Genomic DNA, 25,822 nt, shown 5'->3' on the forward strand with positions numbered 1-25,822 from the left:
GGCGGGTGGGAACAGCCGGGGGTTGAGGGTACTGTGCTAAAAGAGGTGGAGTTATGCAGATCTAAAACGCGTGGATTGCAGCAGCAGCAAGCCGAAAAGTGCAGGCATGTGAGGGATCTAGAGGTTGACAGCATGTCTTCTTAACGGGAGTCCAGGTGGCCATCTCCACAAATGGACTTTTCAGAATCCTTGGGTGGCACCGTAGTCGGAAACCAATTCTGGTTATCGCTTCTCGGCCTTTTGGCTAAGATCAAGTGTAGTATCTGTTCTTATCAGTTTAATATCTGATACGTCCCCTATCTGGGGACCATATATTAAATGGATTTTTAGAACAGGGAGATGGAAAAAGAGCTTGCTCTGTCCACTCCACGCATTGACCTGGTATTGCAGTATCTCCAGGACCGGTGCACCCCTTCTTTAATGCAGTTTCTAAAATCAGAAAGAATTGAATTCAATGCTTTTTGTTCATTTTGCTTGTTTGTCGGATTTTGGGATGGACTCTTTGGCTTTGCTTTTCTTCTCCTCATTGGATTTTTCATGTTAAAAGTTGCAGAAGCCAGATGACAAGCTCATTTTGGTTCAACTTCAGCAACTGTGCATTGCATTGCCATGTAATGTAATGTAATGCAATGCTAGCTATCTAGCTCTCCCTCTATACTTCCTTTTGGATAAACAGACATATTAGGCAAGCATTTTGGAGCTTTCACCTAAATAACTACAGGTGGTGAGATAAGCTGCACAATATAATTGACCTTTCAGTATATTGTTGCACACACACCATCTATTTAGCAAATGCCCTTGTTATCAACAGCAGCCTTTTAAACTCACCTGAGCTAACAGGTATGTGAGCTGGTTACTCTGCTGCGCTTAAAATTTCTTTTTTGGTTTGCTACAATGCCTTTTCTGAAACGTTGTCTCCCTCTGCTGGAACACTGACTTCTTTCATTTAATGCCTGCAGACTATAAAAGAGAAACCAACCCAAAAAGTTTGGTTGATTAGTCTGTGGCATTCTTTTAAACTGTTGCTTATGGCGGTCTCTGTGAGCTTCTCAGTGACATTCAGCCATCCAGGTATCCCGCCTGCAGTAGACGGAATGTGGCAATGGAACGCTGGCTGCGCGTGTCATAATAGGCTCTGAGCCTTTATATACCTGCGCACAGCAGCAGCCACCTTCAGTCTGCTGCTGGACAGCCAGCAGCAGCAGCAGCAGGAGAGGTAATTAATCAGCAACCCTCCTGCTAAGGGTAGACAGCTGCTCGTTCCACACCCCCCCCCCGCCTTAATTGGTTCTCCTCCCTTCCAACGGTGTTGAGGCGGGTGGGAACAGCCGGGGGTTGAGGGTACTGTGCTAAAAGAGGTGGAGTTATGCAGATCTAAAACGCGTGGATTGCAGCAGCAGCAAGCCGAAAAGTGCAGGCATGTGAGGGATCTAGAGGTTGACAGCATGTCTTCTTAACGGGAGTCCAGGTGGCCATCTCCACAAATGGACTTTTCAGAATCCTTGGGTGGCACCGTAGTCGGAAACCAATTCTGGTTATCGCTTCTCGGCCTTTTGGCTAAGATCAAGTGTAGTATCTGTTCTTATCAGTTTAATATCTGATACGTCCCCTATCTGGGGACCATATATTAAATGGATTTTTAGAACAGGGAGATGGAAAAAGAGCTTGCTCTGTCCACTCCACGCATTGACCTGGTATTGCAGTATCTCCAGGACCGGTGCACCCCTTCTTTAATGCAGTTTCTAAAATCAGAAAGAATTGAATTCAATGCTTTTTGTTCATTTTGCTTGTTTGTCGGATTTTGGGATGGACTCTTTGGCTTTGCTTTTCTTCTCCTCATTGGATTTTTCATGTTAAAAGTTGCAGAAGCCAGATGACAAGCTCATTTTGGTTCAACTTCAGCAACTGTGCATTGCATTGCCATGTAATGTAATGTAATGCAATGCTATCTATCTAGCTCTCCCTCTATACTTCCCTTTGGATAAACAGACATATTAGGCAAGCATTTTGGAGCTTTCACCTAAATAACTACAGGTGGTGAGATAAGCTGCACAATATAATTGACCTTTCAGTATATTGTTGCACACACACCATCTATTTAGCAAATGCCCTTGTTATCAACAGCAGCCTTTTAAACTCACCTGAGCTAACAGGTATGTGAGCTGGTTACTCTGCTGCGCTTAAAATTTCTTTTTTGGTTTGCTACAATGCCTTTTCTGAAACGTTGTCTCCCTCTGCTGGAACACTGACTTCTTTCATTTAATGCCTGCAGACTATAAAAGAGAAACCAACCCAAAAAGTTTGGTTGATTAGTCTGTGGCATTCTTTTAAACTGTTGCTTATGGCGGTCTCTGTGAGCTTCTCAGTGACATTCAGCCATCCAGGTATCCCGCCTGCAGTAGACGGAATGTGGCAATGGAACGCTGGCTGCGCGTGTCATAATAGGCTCTGAGCCTTTATATACCTGCGCACAGCAGCAGCCACCTTCAGTCTGCTGCTGGACAGCCAGCAGCAGCAGCAGCAGGAGAGGTAATTAATCAGCAACCCTCCTGCTAAGGGTAGACAGCTGCTCGTTCCACCCCACCCCCCCGCCTTAATTGGTTCTCCTCCCTTCCAACGGTGTTGAGGCGGGTGGGAACAGCCGGGGGTTGAGGGTACTGTGCTAAAAGAGGTGGAGTTATGCAGATCTAAAACGCGTGGATTGCAGCAGCAGCAAGCCGAAAAGTGCAGGCATGTGAGGGATCTAGAGGTTGACAGCATGTCTTCTTAACGGGAGTCCAGGTGGCCATCTCCACAAATGGACTTTTCAGAATCCTTGGGTGGCACCGTAGTCGGAAACCAATTCTGGTTATCGCTTCTCGGCCTTTTGGCTAAGATCAAGTGTAGTATCTGTTCTTATCAGTTTAATATCTGATACGTCCCCTATCTGGGGACCATATATTAAATGGATTTTTAGAACAGGGAGATGGAAAAAGAGCTTGCTCTGTCCACTCCACGCATTGACCTGGTATTGCAGTATCTCCAGGACCGGTGCACCCCTTCTTTAATGCAGTTTCTAAAATCAGAAAGAATTGAATTCAATGCTTTTTGTTCATTTTGCTTGTTTGTCGGATTTTGGGATGGACTCTTTGGCTTTGCTTTTCTTCTCCTCATTGGATTTTTCATGTTAAAAGTTGCAGAAGGCAGATGACAAGCTCATTTTGGTTCAACTTCAGCAACTGTGCATTGCATTGCCATGTAATGTAATGTAATGCAATGCTATCTATCTAGCTCTCCCTCTATACTTCCTTTTGGATAAACAGACATATTAGGCAAGCATTTTGGAGCTTTCACCTAAATAACTACAGGTGGTGAGATAAGCTGCACAATATAATTGACCTTTCAGTATATTGTTGCACACACACCATCTATTTAGCAAATGCCCTTGTTATCAACAGCAGCCTTTTAAACTCACCTGAGCTAACAGGTATGTGAGCTGGTTACTCTGCTGCGCTTAAAATTTCTTTTTTGGTTTGCTACAATGCCTTTTCTGAAACGTTGTCTCCCTCTGCTGGAACACTGACTTCTTTCATTTAATGCCTGCAGACTATAAAAGAGAAACCAACCCAAAAAGTTTGGTTGATTAGTCTGTGGCATTCTTTTAAACTGTTGCTTATGGCGGTCTCTGTGAGCTTCTCAGTGACATTCAGCCATCCAGGTATCCCGCCTGCAGTAGACGGAATGTGGCAATGGAACGCTGGCTGCGCGTGTCATAATAGGCTCTGAGCCTTTATATACCTGCGCACAGCAGCAGCCACCTTCAGTCTGCTGCTGGACAGCCAGCAGCAGCAGCAGCAGGAGAGGTAATTAATCAGCAACCCTCCTGCTAAGGGTAGACAGCTGCTCGTTCCACCCCACCCCCCCGCCTTAATTGGTTCTCCTCCCTTCCAACGGTGTTGAGGCGGGTGGGAACAGCCGGGGGTTGAGGGTACTGTGCTAAAAGAGGTGGAGTTATGCAGATCTAAAACGCGTGGATTGCAGCAGCAGCAAGCCGAAAAGTGCAGGCATGTGAGGGATCTAGAGGTTGACAGCATGTCTTCTTAACGGGAGTCCAGGTGGCCATCTCCACAAATGGACTTTTCAGAATCCTTGGGTGGCACCGTAGTCGGAAACCAATTCTGGTTATCGCTTCTCGGCCTTTTGGCTAAGATCAAGTGTAGTATCTGTTCTTATCAGTTTAATATCTGATACGTCCCCTATCTGGGGACCATATATTAAATGGATTTTTAGAACAGGGAGATGGAAAAAGAGCTTGCTCTGTCCACTCCACGCATTGACCTGGTATTGCAGTATCTCCAGGACCGGTGCACCCCTTCTTTAATGCAGTTTCTAAAATCAGAAAGAATTGAATTCAATGCTTTTTGTTCATTTTGCTTGTTTGTCGGATTTTGGGATGGACTCTTTGGCTTTGCTTTTCTTCTCCTCATTGGATTTTTCATGTTAAAAGTTGCAGAAGCCAGATGACAAGCTCATTTTGGTTCAACTTCAGCAACTGTGCATTGCATTGCCATGTAATGTAATGTAATGCAATGCTATCTATCTAGCTCTCCCTCTATACTTCCTTTTGGATAAACAGACATATTAGGCAAGCATTTTGGAGCTTTCACCTAAATAACTACAGGTGGTGAGATAAGCTGCACAATATAATTGACCTTTCAGTATATTGTTGCACACACACCATCTATTTAGCAAATGCCCTTGTTATCAACAGCAGCCTTTTAAACTCACCTGAGCTAACAGGTATGTGAGCTGGTTACTCTGCTGCGCTTAAAATTTCTTTTTTGGTTTGCTACAATGCCTTTTCTGAAACGTTGTCTCCCTCTGCTGGAACACTGACTTCTTTCATTTAATGCCTGCAGACTATAAAAGAGAAACCAACCCAAAAAGTTTGGTTGATTAGTCTGTGGCATTCTTTTAAACTGTTGCTTATGGCGGTCTCTGTGAGCTTCTCAGTGACATTCAGCCATCCAGGTATCCCGCCTGCAGTAGACGGAATGTGGCAATGGAACGCTGGCTGTGCGTGTCATAATAGGCTCTGAGCCTTTATATACCTGCGCACAGCAGCAGCCACCTTCAGTCTGCTGCTGGACAGCCAGCAGCAGCAGCAGCAGGAGAGGTAATTAATCAGCAACCCTCCTGCTAAGGGTAGACAGCTGCTTGTTCCACACCCCTCCTCCCCGCCTTAATTGGTTCTCCTCCCTTCCAACGGTGTTGAGGCGGGTGGGAACAGCCGGGGGTTGAGGGTACTGTGCTAAAAGAGGTGGAGTTATGCAGATCTAAAACGCGTGGATTGCAGCAGCAGCAAGCCGAAAAGTGCAGGCATGTGAGGGATCTAGAGGTTGACAGCATGTCTTCTTAACGGGAGTCCAGGTGGCCATCTCCACAAATGGACTTTTCAGAATCCTTGGGTGGCACCGTAGTCGGAAACCAATTCTGGTTATCGCTTCTCGGCCTTTTGGCTAAGATCAAGTGTAGTATCTGTTCTTATCAGTTTAATATCTGATACGTCCCCTATCTGGGGACCATATATTAAATGGATTTTTAGAACAGGGAGATGGAAAAAGAGCTTGCTCTGTCCACTCCACGCATTGACCTGGTATTGCAGTATCTCCAGGACCGGTGCACCCCTTCTTTAATGCAGTTTCTAAAATCAGAAAGAATTGAATTCAATGCTTTTTGTTCATTTTGCTTGTTTGTCGGATTTTGGGATGGACTCTTTGGCTTTGCTTTTCTTCTCCTCATTAGATTTTTCATGTTAAAAGTTGCAGAAGCCAGATGACAAGCTCATTTTGGTTCAACTTCAGCAACTGTGCATTGCATTGCCATGTAATGTAATGTAATGCAATGCTATCTATCTAGCTCTCCCTCTATACTTCCCTTTGGATAAACAGACATATTAGGCAAGCATTTTGGAGCTTTCACCTAAATAACTACAGGTGGTGAGATAAGCTGCACAATATAATTGACCTTTCAGTATATTGTTGCACACACACCATCTATTTAGCAAATGCCCTTGTTATCAACAGCAGCCTTTTAAACTCACCTGAGCTAACAGGTATGTGAGCTGGTTACTCTGCTGCGCTTAAAATTTCTTTTTTGGTTTGCTACAATGCCTTTTCTGAAACGTTGTCTCCCTCTGCTGGAACACTGACTTCTTTCATTTAATGCCTGCAGACTATAAAAGAGAAACCAACCCAAAAAGTTTGGTTGATTAGTCTGTGGCATTCTTTTAAACTGTTGCTTATGGCGGTCTCTGTGAGCTTCTCAGTGACATTCAGCCATCCAGGTATCCCGCCTGCAGTAGACGGAATGTGGCAATGGAACGCTGGCTGCGCGTGTCATAATAGGCTCTGAGCCTTTATATACCTGCGCACAGCAGCAGCCACCTTCAGTCTGCTGCTGGACAGCCAGCAGCAGCAGCAGCAGCAGGAGAGGTAATTAATCAGCAACCCTCCTGCTAAGGGTAGACAGCTGCTCGTTCCACCCCCCCCCCCCGCCTTAATTGGTTCTCCTCCCTTCCAACGGTGTTGAGGCGGGTGGGAACAGCCGGGAGTTGAGGGTACTGTGCTAAAAGAGGTGGAGTTATGCAGATCTAAAACGCGTGGATTGCAGCAGCAGCAAGCTGAAAAGTGCAGGCATGTGAGGGATCTAGAGGTTGACAGCATGTCTTCTTAACGGGAGTCCAGGTGGCCATCTCCACAAATGGACTTTTCAGAATCCTTGGGTGGCACCGTAGTCGGAAACCAATTCTGGTTATCGCTTCTCGGCCTTTTGGCTAAGATCAAGTGTAGTATCTGTTCTTATCAGTTTAATATCTGATACGTCCCCTATCTGGGGACCATATATTAAATGGATTTTTAGAACAGGGAGATGGAAAAAGAGCTTGCTCTGTCCACTCCACGCATTGACCTGGTATTGCAGTATCTCCAGGACCGGTGCACCCCTTCTTTAATGCAGTTTCTAAAATCAGAAAGAATTGAATTCAATGCTTTTTGTTCATTTTGCTTGTTTGTCGGATTTTGGGATGGACTCTTTGGCTTTGCTTTTCTTCTCCTCATTGGATTTTTCATGTTAAAAGTTGCAGAAGGCAGATGACAAGCTCATTTTGGTTCAACTTCAGCAACTGTGCATTGCATTGCCATGTAATGTAATGTAATGCAATGCTATCTATCTAGCTCTCCCTCTATACTTCCTTTTGGATAAACAGACATATTAGGCAAGCATTTTGGAGCTTTCACCTAAATAACTACAGGTGGTGAGATAAGCTGCACAATATAATTGACCTTTCAGTATATTGTTGCACACACACCATCTATTTAGCAAATGCCCTTGTTATCAACAGCAGCCTTTTAAACTCACCTGAGCTAACATGTATGTGAGCTGGTTACTCTGCTGCGCTTAAAATTTCTTTTTTGGTTTGCTACAATGCCTTTTCTGAAACGTTGTCTCCCTCTGCTGGAACACTGACTTCTTTCATTTAATGCCTGCAGACTATAAAAGAGAAACCAACCCAAAAAGTTTGGTTGATTAGTCTGTGGCATTCTTTTAAACTGTTGCTTATGGCGGTCTCTGTGAGCTTCTCAGTGACATTCAGCCATCCAGGTATCCCGCCTGCAGTAGACGGAATGTGGCAATGGAACGCTGGCTGCGCGTGTCATAATAGGCTCTGAGCCTTTATATACCTGCGCACAGCAGCAGCCACCTTCAGTCTGCTGCTGGACAGCCAGCAGCAGCAGCAGCAGGAGAGGTAATTAATCAGCAACCCTCCTGCTAAGGGTAGACAGCTGCTCGTTCCACCCCACCCCCCCGCCTTAATTGGTTCTCCTCCCTTCCAACGGTGTTGAGGCGGGTGGGAACAGCCGGGGGTTGAGGGTACTGTGCTAAAAGAGGTGGAGTTATGCAGATCTAAAACGCGTGGATTGCAGCAGCAGCAAGCCGAAAAGTGCAGGCATGTGAGGGATCTAGAGGTTGACAGCATGTCTTCTTAACGGGAGTCCAGGTGGCCATCTCCACAAATGGACTTTTCAGAATCCTTGGGTGGCACCGTAATCGGAAACCAATTCTGGTTATCGCTTCTCGGCCTTTTGGCTAAGATCAAGTGTAGTATCTGTTCTTATCAGTTTAATATATGATACGTCCCCTATCTGGGGACCATATATTAAATGGATTTTTAGAACAGGGAGATGGAAAAAGAGCTTGCTCTGTCCACTCCACGCATTGACCTGGTATTGCAGTATCTCCAGGACCGGTGCACCCCTTCTTTAATGCAGTTTCTAAAATCAGAAAGAATTGAATTCAATGCTTTTTGTTCATTTTGCTTGTTTGTCGGATTTTGGGATGGACTCTTTGGCTTTGCTTTTCTTCTCCTCATTGGATTTTTCATGTTAAAAGTTGCAGAAGCCAGATGACAAGCTCATTTTGGTTCAACTTCAGCAACTGTGCATTGCATTGCCATGTAATGTAATGTAATGCAATGCTATCTATCTAGCTCTCCCTCTATACTTCCTTTTGGATAAACAGACATATTAGGCAAGCATTTTGGAGCTTTCACCTAAATAACTACAGGTGGTGAGATAAGCTGCACAATATAATTGACCTTTCAGTATATTGTTGCACACACACCATCTATTTAGCAAATGCCCTTGTTATCAACAGCAGCCTTTTAAACTCACCTGAGCTAACAGGTATGTGAGCTGGTTACTCTGCTGCGCTTAAAATTTCTTTTTTGGTTTGCTACAATGCCTTTTCTGAAACGTTGTCTCCCTCTGCTGGAACACTGACTTCTTTCATTTAATGCCTGCAGACTATAAAAGAGAAACCAACCCAAAAAGTTTGGTTGATTAGTCTGTGGCATTCTTTTAAACTGTTGCTTATGGCGGTCTCTGTGAGCTTCTCAGTGACATTCAGCCATCCAGGTATCCCGCCTGCAGTAGACGGAATGTGGCAATGGAACGCTGGCTGCGCGTGTCATAATAGGCTCTGAGCCTTTATATACCTGCGCACAGCAGCAGCCACCTTCAGTCTGCTGCTGGACAGCCAGCAGCAGCAGCAGCAGGAGAGGTAATTAATCAGCAACCCTCCTGCTAAGGGTAGACAGCTGCTCGTTCCACCCCACCCCCCCGCCTTAATTGGTTCTCCTCCCTTCCAACGGTGTTGAGGCGGGTGGGAACAGCCGGGTGTTGAGGGTACTGTGCTAAAAGAGGTGGAGTTATGCAGATCTAAAACGCGTGGATTGCAGCAGCAGCAAGCCGAAAAGTGCAGGCATGTGAGGGATCTAGAGGTTGACAGCATGTCTTCTTAACGGGAGTCCAGGTGGCCATCTCCACAAATGGACTTTTCAGAATCCTTGGGTGGCACCGTAGTCGGAAACCAATTCTGGTTATCGCTTCTCGGCCTTTTGGCTAAGATCAAGTGTAGTATCTGTTCTTATCAGTTTAATATCTGATACGTCCCCTATCTGGGGACCATATATTAAATGGATTTTTAGAACAGGGAGATGGAAAAAGAGCTTGCTCTGTCCACTCCACGCATTGACCTGGTATTGCAGTATCTCCAGGACCGGTGCACCCCTTCTTTAATGTAGTTTCTAAAATCAGAAAGAATTGAATTCAATGCTTTTTGTTCATTTTGCTTGTTTGTCGGATTTTGGGATGGACTCTTTGGCTTTGCTTTTCTTCTCCTCATTGGATTTTTCATGTTAAAAGTTGCAGAAGCCAGATGACAAGCTCATTTTGGTTCAACTTCAGCAACTGTGCATTGCATTGCCATGTAATGTAATGTAATGCAATGCTATCTATCTAGCTCTCCCTCTATACTTCCTTTTGGATAAACAGACATATTAGGCAAGCATTTTGGAGCTTTCACCTAAATAACTACAGGTGGTGAGATAAGCTGCACAATATAATTGACCTTTCAGTATATTGTTGCACACACACCATCTATTTAGCAAATGCCCTTGTTATCAACAGCAGCCTTTTAAACTCACCTGAACTAACAGGTATGTGAGCTGGTTACTCTGCTGCGCTTAAAATTTCTTTTTTGGTTTGCTACAATGCCTTTTCTGAAACGTTGTCTCCCTCTGCTGGAACACTGACTTCTTTCATTTAATGCCTGCAGACTATAAAAGAGAAACCAACCCAAAAAGTTTGGTTGATTAGTCTGTGGCATTCTTTTAAACTGTTGCTTATGGCGGTCTCTGTGAGCTTCTCAGTGACATTCAGCCATCCAGGTATCCCGCCTGCAGTAGACGGAATGTGGCAATGGAACGCTGGCTGCGCGTGTCATAATAGGCTCTGAGCCTTTATATACCTGCGCACAGCAGCAGCCACCTTCAGTCTGCTGCTGGACAGCCAGCAGCAGCAGCAGCAGGAGAGGTAATTAATCAGCAACCCTCCTGCTAAGGGTAGACAGCTGCTCGTTCCACCCCACCCCCCCGCCTTAATTGGTTCTCCTCCCTTCCAACGGTGTTGAGGCGGGTGGGAACAGCCGGGGGTTGAGGGTACTGTGCTAAAAGAGGTGGAGTTATGCAGATCTAAAACGCGTGGATTGCAGCAGCAGCAAGCCGAAAAGTGCAGGCATGTGAGGGATCTAGAGGTTGACAGCATGTCTTCTTAACGGGAGTCCAGGTGGCCATCTCCACAAATGGACTTTTCAGAATCCTTGGGTGGCACCGTAGTCGGAAACCAATTCTGGTTATCGCTTCTCGGCCTTTTGGCTAAGATCAAGTGTAGTATCTGTTCTTATCAGTTTAATATCTGATACGTCCCCTATCTGGGGACCATATATTAAATGGATTTTTAGAACAGGGAGATGGAAAAAGAGCTTGCTCTGTCCACTCCACGCATTGACCTGGTATTGCAGTATCTCCAGGACCGGTGCACCCCTTCTTTAATGTAGTTTCTAAAATCAGAAAGAATTGAATTCAATGCTTTTTGTTCATTTTGCTTGTTTGTCGGATTTTGGGATGGACTCTTTGGCTTTGCTTTTCTTCTCCTCATTGGATTTTTCATGTTAAAAGTTGAAGAAGCCAGATGACAAGCTCATTTTGGTTCAACTTCAGCAACTGTGCATTGCATTGCCATGTAATGTAATGTAATGCAATGCTATCTATCTAGCTCTCCCTCTATACTTCCTTTTGGATAAACAGACATATTAGGCAAGCATTTTGGAGCTTTCACCTAAATAACTACAGGTGGTGAGATAAGCTGCACAATATAATTGACCTTTCAGTATATTGTTGCACACACACCATCTATTTAGCAAATGCCCTTGTTATCAACAGCAGCCTTTTAAACTCACCTGAGCTAACAGGTATGTGAGCTGGTTACTCTGCTGCGCTTAAAATTTCTTTTTTGGTTTGCTACAATGCCTTTTCTGAAACGTTGTCTCCCTCTGCTGGAACACTGACTTCTTTCATTTAATGCCTGCAGACTATAAAAGAGAAACCAACCCAAAAAGTTTGGTTGATTAGTCTGTGGCATTCTTTTAAACTGTTGCTTATGGCGGTCTCTGTGAGCTTCTCAGTGACATTCAGCCATCCAGGTATCCCGCCTGCAGTAGACGGAATGTGGCAATGGAACGCTGGCTGCGCGTGTCATAATAGGCTCTGAGCCTTTATATACCTGCGCACAGCAGCAGCCACCTTCAGTCTGCTGCTGGACAGCCAGCAGCAGCAGCAGCAGGAGAGGTAATTAATCAGCAACCCTCCTGCTAAGGGTAGACAGCTGCTCGTTCCACCCCCCCCCCGCCTTAATTGGTTCTCCTCCCTTCCAACGGTGTTGAGGCGGGTGGGAACAGCCGGGGGTTGAGGGTACTGTGCTAAAAGAGGTGAAGTTATGCAGATCTAAAACGCGTGGATTGCAGCAGCAGCAAGCCGAAAAGTGCAGGCATGTGAGGGATCTAGAGGTTGACAGCATGTCTTCTTAACGGGAGTCCAGGTGGCCATCTCCACAAATGGACTTTTCAGAATCCTTGGGTGGCACCGTAGTCGGAAACCAATTCTGGTTATCGCTTCTCGGCCTTTTGGCTAAGATCAAGTGTAGTATCTGTTCTTATCAGTTTAATATCTGATACGTCCAATATCTGGGGACCATATATTAAATGGATTTTTAGAACAGGGAGATGGAAAAAGAGCTTGCTCTGTCCACTCCACGCATTGACCTGGTATTGCAGTATCTCCAGGACCGGTGCACCCCTTCTTTAATGCAGTTTCTAAAATCAGAAAGAATTGAATTCAATGCTTTTTGTTCATTTTGCTTGTTTGTCGGATTTTGGGATGGACTCTTTGGCTTTGCTTTTCTTCTCCTCATTGGATTTTTCATGTTAAAAGTTGCAGAAGCCAGATGACAAGCTCATTTTGGTTCAACTTCAGCAACTGTGCATTGCATTGCCATGTAATGTAATGTAATGCAATGCTATCTATCTAGCTCTCCCTCTATACTTCCTTTTGGATAAACAGACATATTAGGCAAGCATTTTGGAGCTTTCACCTAAATAACTACAGGTGGTGAGATAAGCTGCACAATATAATTGACCTTTCAGTATATTGTTGCACACACACCATCTATTTAGCAAATGCCCTTGTTATCAACAGCAGCCTTTTAAACTCACCTGAGCTAACAGGTATGTGAGCTGGTTACTCTGCTGCGCTTAAAATTTCTTTTTTGGTTTGCTACAATGCCTTTTCTGAAACGTTGTCTCCCTCTGCTGGAACACTGACTTCTTTCATTTAATGCCTGCAGACTATAAAAGAGAAACCAACCCAAAAAGTTTGGTTGATTAGTCTGTGGCATTCTTTTAAACTGTTGCTTATGGCGGTCTCTGTGAGCTTCTCAGTGACATTCAGCCATCCAGGTATCCCGCCTGCAGTAGACGGAATGTGGCAATGGAACGCTGGCTGCGCGTGTCATAATAGGCTCTGAGCCTTTATATACCTGCGCACAGCAGCAGCCACCTTCAGTCTGCTGCTGGACAGCCAGCAGCAGCAGGAGAGGTAATTAATCAGCAACCCTCCTGCTAAGGGTAGACAGCTGCTCGTTCCACCCCCCCCCGCCTTAATTGGTTCTCCTCCCTTCCAACGGTGTTGAGGCGGGTGGGAACAGCCGGGGGTTGAGGGTACTGTGCTAAAAGAGGTGGAGTTATGCAGATCTAAAACGCGTGGATTGCAGCAGCAGCAAGCCGAAAAGTGCAGGCATGTGAGGGATCTAGAGGTTGACAGCATGTCTTCTTAACGGGAGTCCAGGTGGCCATCTCCACAAATGGACTTTTCAGAATCCTTGGGTGGCACCGTAGTCGGAAACCAATTCTGGTTATCGCTTCTCGGCCTTTTGGCTAAGATCAAGTGTAGTATCTTTCGAAAAGGCGGTTTTGGATGTTGGCCGCCCTAGTAGATTGATACATTATGCACACTGGGGTTTAGGCGCTTGTTAGTACGCCAGGTGGCTAATATAGTCATCTGGTGGAAAGCATGGCCCCCCAGGATCGACGCCATTGGGCCGGGGAAGATCGAAAGCCCGAAGTGTGAAGTGCCCCAGGAGTGGTGACCCTGGGGTGCCTTAACTCACTGGGATTGGGAACCCCACTTGAGTTTATGGCACATTTGCACAAGCACTTCAAATTTTCTTTCTTCGCACACACCCTTATTCCGGGCCTTCTGGCCTTAGGATGGGGAATTTTTCAATTCCCGGTCGAAGGTCCGGGCAGTATTATACTGTGAAACCTTCACTATTTATTTAATTTCTTTGTCACTGTGTGTCCACTTATTCACGTGTGTCACGTCCAACTAGGATTTTGTCGGGATGCGGTTCCCTTACGGGTTCCTCTCTTGGCAGGTCTAGGGGGGGAGTGTGTGGCCATCAGGTTCCGCTCCCCCCTGAACCCCCCTGGCTCTCCTCTTTTGGGAGGAGAGCGTTGTTGGCTCCCCTCTTCCGGGAGGGGAGCACAGTCTTTGGCTCCCAGTGCCTTGCTCGGGTGAGAACTCGGGCAGGTGCTGGGGGTAAGATTGGGTCGCCTCTGGCTTCGGCTGGAGGTGGCTTTTTGTCCCTGTTCCTCGCTGTGGCCTTTTGGCTCGGAGGGACGGGGAATGGTTTGGGGGACCCTTCTCCTTTTGGAGAGGGTTTCAAGAAGACCAGCATCCTCTTGCACTTTTTTTGTGGCACTTGTCACTTTTTTAAGCGCACTCGGGTTTTGTACACGAATTCGGGCTTTCGAAAAAAAAAAAATCTGTTCTTATCAGTTTAATATCTGATACGTCCCCTATCTGGGGACCATATATTAAATGGATTTTTAGAACAGGGAGATGGAAAAAGAGCTTGCTCTGTCCACTCCACGCATTGACCTGGTATTGCAGTATCTCCAGGACCGGTGCACCCCTTCTTTAATGCAGTTTCTAAAATCAGAAAGAATTGAATTCAATGCTTTTTGTTCATTTTGCTTGTTTGTCGGATTTTGGGATGGACTCTTTGGCTTTGCTTTTCTTCTCCTCATTGGATTTTTCATGTTAAAAGTTGCAGAAGCCAGATGACAAGCTCATTTTGGTTCAACTTCAGCAACTGTGCATTGCATTGCCATATACATACAGTTTCCAACCGGTGCATAATCACAGAAGTATAGGAGTAGAACAATTGACACCTATGGAAAATGATAAGGGAAAATCGCCCAACATGGAGATCAAATCAAAGAAAACAAGCGATCAAAGAGACCCAAAAGTAAATTGGTAAGTATAAAAATTAACTTTTATTAAATATTTCATAAGATAAAAGATATCAGACAAAAAGTGGTGCAAAGCACATACAATGTAAAAAATCCATCATACTGGAGGACTAGCTAGGTTCATAGTGTAAAAGTATAGCACTGTGGCCCATAAAGTTATCATCACAATCTCAAATGGTCACAGGTAGAGTCTCAAGAGAAGCTATATTGTGAGTATAATGTATTACCTAATGAATTTACCTCCAGCTTCAACCACCAAGACAAAGAGATGGAGAAAGAATGTATAAAATATATATATATATATACCTGGACTCAGAATAGGGACCATATGAAACTTGACATGTGAACCACGCGTCCACCCCAACGCGCGTTTCGGCGCTGCCTTCTTCAGGGGGCATGTATCCCCTCCGGCGGTGTGTCATTTTAAATGATAGCCAGCCAATCCGGGATAAGACAAGGACCTAAGATGACGCGTGCAGCGTCACGACCGCCGGGCCTATCCCCGACGCCGGCGTCATGCAAAAGGAGGTGCAGAGATCACGTGGGCCCACATGATCCCGCAGGTCCTGCATGGAGACGCCGACATCACAGAGACGCCCGGACAGCTCGCAGCGCGCACGCGCACAGGTCCGGTCTGCTACATAAGGGGACAAGATGTTTAACTGGACTAGTATATCAACATAGGCAATCATGGCTCTGTCTAAGGCTCAAGGTGTGTATATCATACAACACAATAATTCTTGGGTAACACTGCCATAGTAATATTGTGCGATTCGAAGTGATCAATGCAATCAAGGATGCAGATATAACAATAAGGCAAGCATATACAGTTAACATGGTACATAGAAGATACATAAAAGTGAATCAGGCTCGTAATTAGTCACCATTGACCTCTCAAATATATATAACATTAAAAATATATACCATGACAACTGTATTACTAAATCAAAGAAATAATAATAATAAAAAATGATCATCTCCGAATCACACAACAAGCATGCGATCCCAATAAGGAATGCAAACTGTATGGTCGCATGATTAACACACGGGAACTGCACAAACAGAACCATGGTGACAGATTGACGTCCTGAAAAGCGAATGATAACATCCCACAATTAGTGCATAATATGCACAAAATGTAATACTAATAAATCACAATGAATGATGATATTGTAGCCAACAACTCGGTCCTGCATCCAATAATATGTCATATCCAAGGGAGTGTTTCTTATTGATGAATGAAAGCGGCCACCACCCGAAGGGATAAAAGACGGACCAGATGGAATTATACTGTGAAAAATAAAATCAAGAATTAAAAAATTAAAAACAATACTATCGTATGTTGCAGGTGGAGAAAGATCAAAGAAACGGGACAAAACTAAGATTTTCATTTAATCCATTGGGGCATACCGTCCCCAACCTCCAAATCCATTTGGACTCAAGTTGAGCTAAGCGCTGGCCAAGTTTACCCCCCCGAATACCATATTTAAGTAAGTCAATACCCCTAACCTTTAACAGTGAGCTATCACAATCATGACAGAGTTTGAAGTGACGTGGTATTGTCCTGAGGGTGGAGGTGTCCATGCAGTCGATGGCTGCCGAGATGCCCAATACATGTTCCCTCACTCTGACCTTCAGTTGGCGTGTAGTTAGGCCAACATAGATTAGTCCACAAGGACAAGTCGCATAATAAATAACATAGCGTGAGGTACATGTAATACGGCTCCTGATGTCAAAAATCCTAGTACCAGCCGAATTTGTAAAATTGGTACTTTTTACCATATTAGGGCAGGCTACACATCGACCGCAAGGAAAACTTCCACACTCAGGACCGGAGGCATCAAAGATTGTTGTAGTTCTCAATTCAGTCTGATAATGACTGTGAACTAATCTGTCACGCAAATTTTGGGACCGACGTATAGTGATAGAGGGACGATTTGGAAGGATTTTAGACAGTATGGGATCTACCAATAAAATTGGCCAAGCCTTAGTCAAACAGTCTCTCATACGTCCAAATTGGCTGTGATAGTTAGTTATGAACCTTACTCTGTCATCAACTTTTGGGCATTTCTGCTTATATAGTAGCTCATGTCGGTTGGAATATTTAGCCCGATGATAAGCTTTTTTTATCATACGCCTACTGTACAATATAGCTTCTCTTGAGACTCTACCTGTGACCATTTGAGATTGTGATGATAACTTTATGGGCCACAGTGCTATACTTTTACACTATGAACCTAGCTAGTCCTCCAGTATGATGGATTTTTTACATTGTATGTGCTTTGCACCACTTTTTGTCTGATATCTTTTATCTTATGAAATATTTAATAAAAGTTAATTTTTATACTTACCAATTTACTTTTGGGTCTCTTTGATCGCTTGTTTTCTTTGATTTGATCTCCATGTTGGGCGATTTTCCCTTATCATTTTCCATAGGTGTCAATTGTTCTACTCCTATACTTCTGTGATTATGCACCGGTTGGAAACTGTATGTATATTTACTCTTTCCGTGTTTTGCACGGTTATCTTGTTTTCAACAGTGATGGATTTTAGAGCCAAGGAACAGTCCTGGCTCTGCCAAATGGATCAGGTGTTTGGCATGGGTGGTGCTGGGCAGCAGGTGGAGAATGATCAAGATTGGGACAATCAAGTCCAGTCCATACAGGACTTACTTATAAAGCGGACTAAGTTGTGGTGGAATAGGGCTTTTCTTCAGAGGTACATCACCGGCAAATTAATTCCGAGAGGGCTAAGAGTACGGGTGATCCCCACTTTTATAGTAGATGATAAGGACTTCATCTCTAATTGGGAGAATCTATGTAACACCTGCTCTTTAGGACTCATGCAGTTATTGATCGAAAATAATACTAAAACTATTTTGGCTCTTGACGTATGTATTGATGAAGCACAAAACAAGCTCAAAACTACCTGCCCATCCGATAAACTTTTGGAATTTAATGCAAAAGTAGAAAAAAATCTTGATATATGTGTCAAGAAAATTCATGACATTCAGACTTCGAAAATGTCAAGAGATCAACGCGATTTTGCCTCCAATATGGTATATAATTGGAGGAAGACTACTATGCCATCTTCATCTGCACAACGTTCCACTTCCATTACATCACTGTCATCTCTCAGTGAATCTTCAGGCATGTCGTCCTCATCAATTACCACAAGATCGGGACTCAGCCTGAAAAGGACACGCAATACCAACTTTCACCCCTATAGACGTAGACAGTATAGACAAGTGGACGGTGGGCAGAATAAGGTAATTAACCTAAGTAGTTATGAATTGACTGATATTGATTTGAAATTACTATATAAGGGTTTGTCCTTTTCACCAAAAAGTAATTTTGATGTGTTCACTGGCATTAAAGACCTCCACCTATTCGCTAGGTCTCTGTTGCTCAAAAAATTTTATTTTAATGATAAATTATTCAATTTATTTCCAACAGAAGAAGAGCAACTAGCACTACGAACTTTGGAGGAACTTGCCAGTGAACACAATAGTGAAGAAGGAGGTAAGATTCCTCCGTCAATTAGGACTAAATCAAAAAAATTTCCCCCACTGTCCACTTGTGCTAATATTGATTTATTTGTTCAAGTCGTAACAAGGGAGTTTGAACGTATTCCATGTCATATACAAAATGACAATCTTACCAGAAATGAGCGTGTACGTCTACGATTTTTACAAAATCTCCCCGATGTATTGCTGAAGCCGGCTGACAAGGGTGGCAACATTGTACTGTGGCCCAAGGAGATGTATGAGAAGGAGGCCTTTGGTCAGCTAAATAATAAAACTTGCTATAAACGGTTAACATTCAATCCTCTGGCTTCCTTTTCTTTACAACTATCTCAGATTATTAATCGGGCCGCAGACAATGGCGTCATCACCAAGGAGCTGGCTTCGGCATTACTTGTTACTGAACCGATGGTGTCCACATTCTATATGTTGCCGAAAGTGCACAAAAACTTGTCTGTACCTCCTGGCCGCCCCATCATCTCAGGGGCAGGTAATTATTTGGAGAAGGCTAGCCGTTGGATAGATAGTAAACTGCAGCCATTGGTAGAGAGCTTACCTTCATTCCTATTGGACACTGGGGACTTATTGAGAAGAATTGATGGGTTGAGCTTGAACTCAGAAATGATCCTAGTGACGGGGGATGTGGAGTCTCTCTATACAAGCATTAAACATCCAGATGGCCTTAGGGCCTGTGCTTTCCTTCTCCATATGTCAAACCTTTCTAGTGATATGATTAAGTTGGTGATGGAACTCTTAGAGTTTGCCCTTACCCACAGCTTTTTTACGTTCAAAGGGTCCTTCTACCTACAGCTCCAGGGTACTGCTATGGGTGCAGCTTTTGCGCCAGCCTATGCTAACCTCTTCCTGGGGCTGTGGGAGAGGGACCTCACCCTGCCGGATCGGCAGTCGTCAATGGACTGTGTCCCATTTTGGACGCGGTACATTGATGACATTCTGCTGATCTGGCAGGGACCAGTAGAGGATCTACTTCTATTTATAGATTCCCTCAACAAAAATGCGATGAATATTCGGATTACATTTACGTGGGATAGGGATACAGTAAATTTTCTGGATGTGACCCTGACTAGGGATCGTGATAATACTCTGCAGACTAGTATCTATAGGAAGGAAACTTCTACAAATATGTTACTTCACGCCAAATCCTCTCATCCTCCCTATATGATTCAATCCGTACCGACAGGCCAATTTCTGCGCCTACGTAGACTCTGCTCCAATGATAGAGATTTTGTTGAGAAGTCTGAGGATCTGAAGGAAAGGTTTTATGAGAGAGGTTACAGTAGGCGTATGATAAAAAAAGCTTATCATCGTGCTAAATATTCCAACCGACATGAGCTACTATATAAGCAGAAATGCCCAAAAGTTGATGACAGATTAAGGTTCATAACTAACTATCACAGCCAATTTGGACGTATGAGAGACTGTTTGACTAAGGCTTGGCCAATTTTATTGGTAGATCCCATACTGTCTAAAATCCTTCCAAATCGTCCCTCTATCACTATACGTCGGTCCCAAAATTTGCGTGACAGATTAGTTCACAGTCATTATCAGACTGAATTGAGAACTACAACAGTCTTTGATGCCTCCGGTCCTGAGTGTGGAAGTTTTCCTTGCGGTCGATGTGTAGCCTGCCCTAATATGGTAAAAAGTACCAATTTTACAAATTCGGCTGGTACTAGGATTTTTGACATCAGGAGCCGTATTACATGTACCTCACGCTATGTTATTTATTATGCGACTTGTCCTTGTGGACTAATCTATGTTGGCCTAACTACACGCCAACTGAAGGTCAGAGTGAGGGAACATCTATTGGGCATCTCGGCAGCCATCGACTGCATGGACACCTCCACCCTCAGGACAATACCACGTCACTTCAAACTCTGTCATGATTGTGATAGCTCACTGTTAAAGGTTAGGGGTATTGACTTACTTAAATATGGTATTCGGGGGGGTAATTTTGGCCAGCGCTTAGCTCAACTTGAGTCCAAATGGATTTGGAGGTTGGGGACGGTATGCCCCAATGGATTAAATGAAAATCTTAGTTTTGTCCCGTTTCTTTGATCTTTCTCCACCTGCAACATACGATAGTATTGTTTTTAATTTTTTAATTCTTGATTTTATTTTTCACAGTATAATTCCATCTGGTCCGTCTTTTATCCCTTCGGGTGGTGGCCGCTTTCATTCATCAATAAGAAACACTCCCTTGGATATGACATATTATTGGATGCAGGACCGAGTTGTTGGCTACAATATCATCATTCATTGTGATTTATTAGTATTACATTTTGTGCATATTATGCACTAATTGTGGGATGTTATCATTCGCTTTTCAGGACGTCAATCTGTCACCATGGTTCTGTTTGTGCAGTTCCCGTGTGTTAATCATGCGACCATACAGTTTGCATTCCTTATTGGGATCGCATGCTTGTTGTGTGATTCGGAGATGATCATTTTTTATTATTATTATTTCTTTGATTTAGTAATACAGTTGTCATGGTATATATTTTTAATGTTATATATATTTGAGAGGTCAATGGTGACTAATTACGAGCCTGATTCACTTTTATGTATCTTCTATGTACCATCTTAACTGTATATGCTTGCCTTATTGTTATATCTGCATCCTTGATTGCATTGATCACTTCGAATCGCACAATATTACTATGGCAGTGTTACCCAAGAATTATTGTGTTGTATGATATACACACTTTGAGCCTTAGACAGAGCCATGATTGCCTATGTTGATATACTAGTCCAGTTAAACATCTTGTCCCCTTATGTAGCAGACCGGACCTGTGCGCGTGCGCGCTGCGAGCTGTCTGGGCGTCTCTGTGATGTCGGCGTCTCCATGCAGGACCTGCGGGATCATGTGGGCCCACGTGATCTCTGCACCTCCTTTTGCATGACGCCGGCGTCGGGGATAGGCCCGGCGGTCGTGACGCTGCACGCGTCATCTTAGGTCCTTGTCTTATCCCGGATTGGCTGGCTATCATTTAAAATGACACACCGCCGGAGGGGATACATGCCCCCTGAAGAAGGCAGCGCCGAAACGCGCGTTGGGGTGGACGCGTGGTTCACATGTCAAGTTTCATATGGTCCCTATTCTGAGTCCAGGTATATATATATATATATTTTATACATTCTTTCTCCATCTCTTTGTCTTGGTGGTTGAAGCTGGAGGTAAATTCATTAGGTAATACATTATACTCACAATATAGCTTCTCTTGAGACTCTACCTGTGACCATTTGAGATTGTGATGATAACTTTATGGGCCACAGTGCTATACTTTTACACTATGAACCTAGCTAGTCCTCCAGTATGATGGATTTTTTACATTGTATGTGCTTTGCACCACTTTTTGTCTGATATCTTTTATCTTATGAAATATTTAATAAAAGTTAATTTTTATACTTACCAATTTACTTTTGGGTCTCTTTGATCGCTTGTTTTCTTTGATTGCATTGCCATGTAATGTAATGTAATGCAATGCTATCTATCTAGCTCTCCCTCTATACTTCCTTTTGGATAAACAGACATATTAGGCAAGCATTTTGGAGCTTTCACCTAAATAACTACAGGTGGTGAGATAAGCTGCACAATATAATTGACCTTTCAGTATATTGTTGCACACACACCATCTATTTAGCAAATGCCCTTGTTATCAACAGCAGCCTTTTAAACTCACCTGAGCTAACAGGTATGTGAGCTGGTTACTCTGCTGCGCTTAAAATTTCTTTTTTGGTTTGCTACAATGCCTTTTCTGAAACGTTGTCTCCCTCTGCTGGAACACTGACTTCTTTCATTTAATGCCTGCAGACTATAAAAGAGAAACCAACCCAAAAAGTTTGGTTGATTAGTCTGTGGCATTCTTTTAAACTGTTGCTTATGGCGGTCTCTGTGAGCTTCTCAGTGACATTCAGCCATCCAGGTATCCCGCCTGCAGTAGACGGAATGTGGCAATGGAACGCTGGCTGCGCGTGTCATAATAGGCTCTGAGCCTTTATATACCTGCGCACAGCAGCAGCCACCTTCAGTCTGCTGCTGGACAGCCAGCAGCAGCAGCAGCAGGAGAGGTAATTAATCAGCAACCCTCCTGCTAAGGGTAGACAGCTGCTCGTTCCACCCCCCCCCCCGCCTTAATTGGTTCTCCTCCCTTCCAACGGTGTTGAGGCGGGTGGGAACAGCCGGGGGTTGAGGGTACTGTGCTAAAAGAGGTGGAGTTATGCAGATCTAAAACGCGTGGATTGCAGCAGCAGCAAGCCGAAAAGTGCAGGCATGTGAGGGATCTAGAGGTTGACAGCATGTCTTCTTAACGGGAGTCCAGGTGGCCATCTCCACAAATGGACTTTTCAGAATCCTTGGGTGGCACCGTAGTCGGAAACCAATTCTGGTTATCGCTTCTCGGCCTTTTGGCTAAGATCAAGTGTAGTATCTGTTCTTATCAGTTTAATATCTGATACGTCCCCTATCTGGGGACCATATATTAAATGGATTTTTAGAACAGGGAGATGGAAAAAGAGCTTGCTCTGTCCACTCCACGCATTGACCTGGTATTGCAGTATCTCCAGGACCGGTGCACCCCTTCTTTAATGCAGTTTCTAAAATCAGAAAGAATTGAATTCAATGCTTTTTGTTCATTTTGCTTGTTTGTCGGATTTTGGGATGGACTCTTTGGCTTTGCTTTTCTTCTCCTCATTGGATTTTTCATGTTAAAAGTTGCAGAAGCCAGATGACAAGCTCATTTTGGTTCAACTTCAGCAACTGTGCATTGCATTGCCATGTAATGTAATGTAATGCAATGCTATCTATCTAGCTCTCCCTCTATACTTCCTTTTGGATAAACAGACATATTAGGCAAGCATTTTGGAGCTTTCACCTAAATAACTACAGGTGGTGAGATAAGCTGCACAATATAATTGACCTTTCAGTATATTGTTGCACACACACCATCTATTTAGCAAATGCCCTTGTTATCAACAGCAGCCTTTTAAACTCACCTGAGCTAACAGGTATGTGAGCTGGTTACTCTGCTGCGCTTAAAATTTCTTTTTTGGTTTGCTACAATGCCTTTTCTGAAACGTTGTCTCCCTCTGCTGGAACACTGACTTCTTTCATTTAATGCCTGCAGACTATAAAAGAGAAACCAACCCAAAAAGTTTGGTTGATTAGTCTGTGGCATTCTTTTAAACTGTTGCTTATGGCGGTCTCTGTGAGCTTCTCAGTGACATTCAGCCATCCAGGTATCCCGCCTGCAGTAGACGGAATGTGGCAATGGAACGCTGGCTGCGCGTGTCATAATAGGCTCTGAGCCTTTATATACCTGCGCACAGCAGCAGCCACCTTCAGTCTGCTGCTGGACAGCCAGCAGCAGCAGCAGCAGGAGAGGTAATTAATCAGCAACCCTCCTGCTAAGGGTAGACAGCTGCTCGTTCCACCCCCCCCCCCGCCTTAATTGGTTCTCCTCCCTTCCAACGGTGTTGAGGCGGGTGGGAACAGCCGGGGGTTGAGGGTACTGTGCTAAAAGAGGTGGAGTTATGCAGATCTAAAACGCGTGGATTGCAGCAGCAGCAAGCCGAAAAGTGCAGGCATGTGAGGGATCTAGAGGTTGACAGCATGTCTTCTTAACGGGAGTCCAGGTGGCCATCTCCACAAATGGACTTTTCAGAATCCTTGGGTGGCACCGTAGTCGGAAACCAATTCTGGTTATCGCTTCTCGGCCTTTTGGCTAAGATCAAGTGTAGTATCTGTTCTTATCAGTTTAATATCTGATACGTCCCCTATCTGGGGACCATATATTAAATGGATTTTTAGAACAGGGAGATGGAAAAAGAGCTTGCTCTGTCCACTCCACGCATTGACCTGGTATTGCAGTATCTCCAGGACCGGTGCACCCCTTCTTTAATGCAGTTTCTAAAATCAGAAAGAATTGAATTCAATGCTTTTTGTTCATTTTGCTTGTTTGTCGGATTTTGGGATGGACTCTTTGGCTTTGCTTTTCTTCTCCTCATTGGATTTTTCATGTTAAAAGTTGCAGAAGCCAGATGACAAGCTCATTTTGGTTCAACTTCAGCAACTGTGCATTGCATTGCCATGTAATGTAATGTAATGCAATGCTATCTATCTAGCTCTCCCTCTATACTTCCTTTTGGATAAACAGACATATTAGGCAAGCATTTTGGAGCTTTCACCTAAATAACTACAGGTGGTGAGATAAGCTGCACAATATAATTGACCTTTCAGTATATTGTTGCACACACACCATCTATTTAGCAAATGCCCTTGTTATCAACAGCAGCCTTTTAAACTCACCTGAGCTAACAGGTATGTGAGCTGGTTACTCTGCTGCGCTTAAAATTTCTTTTTTGGTTTGCTACAATGCCTTTTCTGAAACGTTGTCTCCCTCTGCTGGAACACTGACTTCTTTCATTTAATGCCTGCAGACTATAAAAGAGAAACCAACCCAAAAAGTTTGGTTGATTAGTCTGTGGCATTCTTTTAAACTGTTGCTTATGGCGGTCTCTGTGAGCTTCTCAGTGACATTCAGCCATCCAGGTATCCCGCCTGCAGTAGACGGAATGTGGCAATGGAACGCTGGCTGCGCGTGTCATAATAGGCTCTGAGCCTTTATATACCTGCGCACAGCAGCAGCCACCTTCAGTCTGCTGCTGGACAGCCAGCAGCAGCAGCAGCAGGAGAGGTAATTAATCAGCAACCCTCCTGCTAAGGGTAGACAGCTGCTCGTTCCACCCCCCCCCCCCCGCCTTAATTGGTTCTCCTCCCTTCCAACGGTGTTGAGGCAGGTGGGAACAGCCGGGGGTTGAGGGTACTGTGCTAAAAGAGGTGGAGTTATGCAGATCTAAAACGCGTGGATTGCAGCAGCAGCAAGCCGAAAAGTGCAGGCATGTGAGGGATCTAGAGGTTGACAGCATGTCTTCTTAACGGGAGTCCAGGTGGCCATCTCCACAAATGGACTTTTCAGAATCCTTGGGTGGCACCGTAGTCGGAAACCAATTCTGGTTATCGCTTCTCGGCCTTTTGGCTAAGATCAAGTGTAGTATCTGTTCTTATCAGTTTAATATCTGATACGTCCCCTATCTGGGGACCATATATTAAATGGATTTTTAGAACAGGGAGATGGAAAAAGAGCTTGCTCTGTCCACTCCACGCATTGACCTGGTATTGCAGTATCTCCAGGACCGGTGCACCCCTTCTTTAATGCAGTTTCTAAAATCAGAAAGAATTGAATTCAATGCTTTTTGTTCATTTTGCTTGTTTGTCGGATTTTGGGATGGACTCTTTGGCTTTGCTTTTCTTCTCCTCATTGGATTTTTCATGTTAAAAGTTGCAGAAGTCAGATGACAAGCTCATTTTGGTTCAACTTCAGCAACTGTGCATTGCATTGCCATGTAATGTAATGTAATGCAATGCTATCTATCTAGCTCTCCCTCTATACTTCCTTTTGGATAAACAGACATATTAGGCAAGCATTTTGGAGCTTTCACCTAAATAACTACAGGTGGTGAGATAAGCTG

The 25,822-nt window shown here is 44.1% G+C and overlaps 14 non-coding genes and 1 pseudogene across 14 annotated transcripts; all 15 read left to right on the forward strand.

The window, feature by feature from the left end:
• The first annotated feature begins 224 nt into the window (after nucleotides 1-224).
• On the forward strand, nucleotides 225-415 carry LOC141199627 (U2 spliceosomal RNA). Its single transcript, XR_012271375.1, has one exon. It is a non-coding gene; the product is annotated as a U2 spliceosomal RNA (small nuclear RNA).
• Nucleotides 416-1,537: 1,122 nt separating this feature from the next.
• On the forward strand, nucleotides 1,538-1,728 carry LOC141199628 (U2 spliceosomal RNA). Its single transcript, XR_012271376.1, has one exon. It is a non-coding gene; the product is annotated as a U2 spliceosomal RNA (small nuclear RNA).
• Nucleotides 1,729-2,850: 1,122 nt separating this feature from the next.
• Nucleotides 2,851-3,041, forward strand: LOC141199629 (U2 spliceosomal RNA). The gene has a single exon (XR_012271377.1). It is a non-coding gene; the product is annotated as a U2 spliceosomal RNA (small nuclear RNA).
• Nucleotides 3,042-4,163: 1,122 nt separating this feature from the next.
• On the forward strand, nucleotides 4,164-4,354 carry LOC141199630 (U2 spliceosomal RNA). The gene has a single exon (XR_012271378.1). It is a non-coding gene; the product is annotated as a U2 spliceosomal RNA (small nuclear RNA).
• Nucleotides 4,355-5,478: 1,124 nt separating this feature from the next.
• On the forward strand, nucleotides 5,479-5,669 carry LOC141199631 (U2 spliceosomal RNA). Its single transcript, XR_012271379.1, has one exon. It is a non-coding gene; the product is annotated as a U2 spliceosomal RNA (small nuclear RNA).
• A 1,125-nt stretch (nucleotides 5,670-6,794) lies between these two features.
• LOC141199632 (U2 spliceosomal RNA) lies at nucleotides 6,795-6,985 on the forward strand. The gene has a single exon (XR_012271380.1). It is a non-coding gene; the product is annotated as a U2 spliceosomal RNA (small nuclear RNA).
• Nucleotides 6,986-8,107: 1,122 nt separating this feature from the next.
• Nucleotides 8,108-8,298, forward strand: LOC141200724 (U2 spliceosomal RNA). Its single transcript, XR_012272436.1, has one exon. It is a non-coding gene; the product is annotated as a U2 spliceosomal RNA (small nuclear RNA).
• Nucleotides 8,299-9,420: 1,122 nt separating this feature from the next.
• On the forward strand, nucleotides 9,421-9,611 carry LOC141199634 (U2 spliceosomal RNA). The gene has a single exon (XR_012271382.1). It is a non-coding gene; the product is annotated as a U2 spliceosomal RNA (small nuclear RNA).
• A 1,122-nt stretch (nucleotides 9,612-10,733) lies between these two features.
• On the forward strand, nucleotides 10,734-10,924 carry LOC141199635 (U2 spliceosomal RNA). Its single transcript, XR_012271383.1, has one exon. It is a non-coding gene; the product is annotated as a U2 spliceosomal RNA (small nuclear RNA).
• Nucleotides 10,925-12,044: 1,120 nt separating this feature from the next.
• LOC141200773 (U2 spliceosomal RNA) lies at nucleotides 12,045-12,235 on the forward strand. Its single transcript, XR_012272483.1, has one exon. It is a non-coding gene; the product is annotated as a U2 spliceosomal RNA (small nuclear RNA).
• Nucleotides 12,236-13,348: 1,113 nt separating this feature from the next.
• On the forward strand, nucleotides 13,349-13,440 carry LOC141201048 (U2 spliceosomal RNA; annotated as a pseudogene).
• A 789-nt stretch (nucleotides 13,441-14,229) lies between these two features.
• Nucleotides 14,230-14,411, forward strand: LOC141200883 (U2 spliceosomal RNA). The gene has a single exon (XR_012272581.1). It is a non-coding gene; the product is annotated as a U2 spliceosomal RNA (small nuclear RNA).
• Nucleotides 14,412-22,683: 8,272 nt separating this feature from the next.
• On the forward strand, nucleotides 22,684-22,874 carry LOC141199636 (U2 spliceosomal RNA). Its single transcript, XR_012271384.1, has one exon. It is a non-coding gene; the product is annotated as a U2 spliceosomal RNA (small nuclear RNA).
• Nucleotides 22,875-23,995: 1,121 nt separating this feature from the next.
• Nucleotides 23,996-24,186, forward strand: LOC141199637 (U2 spliceosomal RNA). Its single transcript, XR_012271385.1, has one exon. It is a non-coding gene; the product is annotated as a U2 spliceosomal RNA (small nuclear RNA).
• A 1,123-nt stretch (nucleotides 24,187-25,309) lies between these two features.
• Nucleotides 25,310-25,500, forward strand: LOC141199638 (U2 spliceosomal RNA). The gene has a single exon (XR_012271386.1). It is a non-coding gene; the product is annotated as a U2 spliceosomal RNA (small nuclear RNA).
• Nucleotides 25,501-25,822: the final 322 nt, after the last annotated feature.

The sequence above is a fragment of the Phyllobates terribilis genome, unplaced genomic scaffold (assembly GCF_046119375.1).
Source record: "Phyllobates terribilis strain yellow unplaced genomic scaffold, ASM4611937v1 Scaffold_108__1_contigs__length_5656254, whole genome shotgun sequence".
In the NCBI taxonomy this organism is placed as follows: Eukaryota; Metazoa; Chordata; class Amphibia; order Anura; family Dendrobatidae; genus Phyllobates; species Phyllobates terribilis.